The following is a 4,611-nucleotide window of genomic DNA, read 5'->3' as shown; positions in this document are numbered from 1 at the left end:
TCAGCCTCTCTGCTCCTATGATGCTGCTTGGCCTGCTGTGTTCATCCAGCCCTGCACCTTGTTGTCTCGGATTCTCCAGCATCTGCAGTTCCTACTATATCAGGTTTATTTAAAAACAAGCTTTCAGAGCGCTGTTCCTTCATCCAAAAGCTTATGATTTTAAATAAGCATGTTGGATTATAACCTGGTGTCGTGTGACTCAATTTGTCCACCCCAGTCCAACACTGGCAGCCATGATGTGGCGATGACATCGGTAGGGCCTAACCCTGATGAAGAACAGGTAATATAATCACAGCACCAGAAGCATACAGCAACGATTAACATGGCCAGGTGAGGATGCACGCACACACCCAGCTCTGCCTCGCTCATTAACTCAACACCTTTGGTTGAATGACAGACAAGCCGATAATACCTAGATGAGTTTTATTTTTCAACAGACAATTAAGATTACTCTGAATAATGACAAGGAAAAACAAACTGCACACTGAGCTCATTCCTATTGCGTTAGGTCTCGTAGCAGATATGTGACAGACCTGGAGGGGACATGGTCATATCACCAAATCATGACACAAGACGTAATGCTATAAAAGATCTCAAATCACCATTTTAAAAAACAAAATTCCTCTTACAGCATGACATGCTGAGGGCAGGTACTATTGGCTAGTCTGCCATTATACCGGTGGGGGAGGCATTTTCTGCTGCCACCTCCCATCCTCTCCTGAAAAACTTACACTCAAACATGGAAGTGCCTGCTATTGTAGTGTACCTAGTGTAATCTTAGTTGTATGCTGAAAAATAACATTCATCTAGGTATTATTGGCTGATCTGCCATGAGATACTGGGTAGCGTAACAAAGGCTCACTGAATTCTTCAGTACTGCAATATGCACGTCTCATACGGAGTGCTTCACAAACTAACAGAAGTACCACATTACTATAACTGCAGGTCAGCTACCACAGCAACTCCAACTTCTGCATCCCCTTCCAATCCTGCCATACCATACCATACTCCCTGGTCCTTGCTAAGTCTCCAAACACAAACATCTTTTGGTGTACTTTTAAAATATAGTTCTATAAAAAGACTTGGACTGTTTGTGAAGGATACTTTGTAAATGTTGCAATAACTAGAATGTGGCACAATTGAGAGAGAATCTACTTGATGCTCATCATCTGATCCCAACGAGTTGTTAAATTCTGGAAACAACAGATTTGACAAGCTAACACTTCATTTTGAAGTGTTATTATAATAACACAATCAGCACTTAAAACAAGAATTTTAATTAAAACCCTAACAAGTGGAAGGGGGGGACGGGATGGTTGGGAGAAAAGGGGGAAAAAGCGAGAAAGCAATTGTACAAAAATCTTAATTAAACACAAGACAGACCAACAATAGATAATAAACTTCGCATCTGAAAGATCAAAGACTTCAGGAAGACATCTTTCAATTCTGAAATCTCAATGTTTTCTAAGGTTGACTGGTTTGCTGTGCAACTTAAATCATAGCATCCCTACAGTGTGGAAACAGGCCCTTCTGCCCAACAAGTCCACACCGACCCTCAAAGCATCTCACCCTGACCCATCTCCCTATAACCCACCTAATCTACACATCCCTGAACACGAAGGGCAATAGCATGTTATTTATATTGGTGAGAATGCACATGCGCTGGTAGAAGATTGTCCCTCAATCTCATTTGAGCTTGGTTAGATTAAATGCAGAGATAAGAAATTCCAAATAATTTTGATGCAAACAAATCTATTTCAACAAAATCACCAAATTGCAAAACAAAACATTGCAGCTGTACCTAGAACTAGAAAATTTACAAACGGATGTCGTAATTTACATTTGGGCACAGAAACAAGTCAGATTGAATGATCTACAACGTTGATGCTCTACATGCATCTCCTCCCACCCCATGGAGTGTAACCACAGAAGGAAGAAAGGAATATAGGATATCTAGTTTCTGCCTAAGTGTGTCAAACTCAACAAATCCTTAAGACAGCAATTCTACATTCTACCCACTCCCTGACTAAAAGGAGTTTCTCCTGAATTTCCTACTGCGAAGCCCACTTATTTAAAATGGAAGAGATATTGCTTTGAACCAAGGAACTGTGGAGATGCTGCAAATTTAAAAACAAGCTGCCACAACTCAGTTGTATCTATGATGTTGCCTTATTCAAACAGTGGGAGAGGATGATAGACACCTCAGTTATATGGGTGTGTTCAGAGGAGTTTTGCCATTGACAGATGTTTAACTATGCATCATTGGTCCTGGTTGAAAAGCCATTGAGGAGTGCTCAGCATACTAACAACTTCTTGAAAGCTGTTGGGGCCAGTTCGTTACATATATTCAAGAGGAAGCTGGACTTGGCCCTTGTGGCTAAAGCAATCAAGCGGTATGGAGAGGAGACAGTGGGATACTGAAATGCATGATCATACTGAATGGTAGCACAGGCTCAAAAAAGGGCCAAAGGGCCTACTTCTGTACCTATTTTCTATGTTTTTAGATTTGACAGTTTATTGTGCAATTGTGTTATGCTTCAACAAAATACAACAAAAACATGGAGGCTGGAAAAGGATCTGTTTGAATCATCTTTCAACTTCCCAGGCTATTCATTTATTTGCATCTCTACAGCAAGAGGTCTCTTCCTTAGCTTAGAAGTTTCATCTTGTCAGTAGTGTACGGACACTTTCAACGAGTGGGTTTCTTGAAAAAAAGATTTAACCCAGTTAGGTCTTTCCAAGTTAACTACAGTGTGAAAAGGGCTCTCCAAACAATTGCAAATTCAATGTCAGTGATTCATGTCTTAAACAGTATGGATAGAGGAGAAGATATCTTCTCCTCTATCGATCTTCTATCTGCCTCCCCCTCTGTCCCTATTTATTTCAGAACCCCCTTCCCCTCCCCCATTTCTGATGAAGGGTCTAGGCCCGAAACGTCAGCCTTCCTGCTCCTATGATGCTGCTTGGCCTGCTGTGCTCATCCAGCTCTACACCTTGTTGTCTCAGATTTTCCGGCATCTGCAGTTCCTACTATCTCTGATACAGCTATGAGGAACAGCTGTTTTTGTCCAGGTCCCCTCAGCCTTCTCTGCTCTCATGGAGACATCCCAAGCCTATCCAGCTTCTCTTCAGAGCCAAAACGCTACAACTCGGACAATACCCTGTTGTATTTCCTCTGCAGCTCCTCCAGTGTAATCACCAATCTACAGGATGGATGTGATCAGAACTTCACACAGTACTTCAGCTGTGAGCTAGTCAAAGTTTTGTACACCTTCAACATTATTTCCCTGTTCTTAGGATCAATGGCATGACTGATAAAGGCAAGTATCCTGTATACCATCTTAACCACTCTATTAACCTGGCTTGTCCTCCACCTTCAAGGGTCTGTGGGCAAGCACACCAAGGGACCTTCCTTTTTTTTTGAGAAAGGGTCCCCCTAGTTTTGGGTTCACCCACAAGTGGATACATCCTTTCCAATTCCACCTTGTCGAAGCCATCAAGGATCTTATACCAGTTCCATAATCTTGTGACTGCCTTTTCCCCATATGTCTGTCATTTCTATCCAAATAATCATCCAAGGACATTTTGTATGCTTCAACTGAACCTGCCTCCATCATATTTCCAGGCTGTGCATTCCATTCCTAACTACTCATTATATAAAAAGGTTTTTCCTCACAACACTCTTGCTTCTCTTGCAAATTGCTTTAAATCTTTACCTTTCTTTTTTCTTTTCAAAGCTGAGCAGAACTGCTTCTCCCTGTCTAACCTGCCCAACCCACTCAATTTTGATAAAAGGTTTTCAAAATCTCTCAGCCCAAGAATAGTCACAACTTCAATCTCGCCTTATAACTGCATTCACATCTTTCCTATAATATGGCACACATAAATCCACACTGTTTGTTATTTTATAGTACCTAATCCAGGGACATGACCACCGTGCTACATTAATCCATTTCAAAATGAAAAACAATTGGCATCTAAGCTACAAAACAATTTTTGATTTGACAAATCTCTTTACAGATTGGGGAAAGTGAGTAACAGAGGGGGGCCCAAATGTATCACAAATCAAAATGCAAATAATGCCAGATGTGGCAGAAGCTACTGCACCCTACATACAGGATTTAAACAAAAACAAAATTACAAGGAGACAAGAGAAAAGAAGGATAAACCTTTTAAGCAATTCTGCAAAGTGCAAGTAAACAAAAGCAGCTTAAAATCATGAGTAAAAAACAGTAAAGATTGAAACACTTATGAAAACTCTCAAATTTTAATTGGATTTTAGGCAGTATGGTGTCCTGACAGTATTAACTGTTAATAGGGTGAAATGCTTCAGGCTGAAGATCGCCTCCACATCACATAGTAGGAACCAGTATGCTGTACATGCAAGTACTGCACTGAGCCATTTAGTTCAGCATGAGGACTCAATGCATTCAAATCTGTCTAGTGTCAGTGGGGCAGTTTCTTTTAGAGCTAGAGCTTTCACAGGATCTCCAGTGAAGGGACAAGGACGAGGACGAGTGTCTCACCACAGCCTTCCTTATTTTTGCTTGGCCTTGTCTTTTTGGAGCTTCCTTCCCAACAGCACTGCTAATGTACTTGCACCATATGGAA

The sequence above is a fragment of the Rhincodon typus genome, chromosome 37 (genome assembly GCF_021869965.1).
Source record: "Rhincodon typus isolate 14 chromosome 37, sRhiTyp1.1, whole genome shotgun sequence".
Lineage (NCBI taxonomy): Eukaryota > Metazoa > Chordata > Chondrichthyes > Orectolobiformes > Rhincodontidae > Rhincodon > Rhincodon typus.
The sequence above is the reverse complement of the archived record's forward strand: the minus strand, read 5'-3'. Positions refer to the sequence as shown.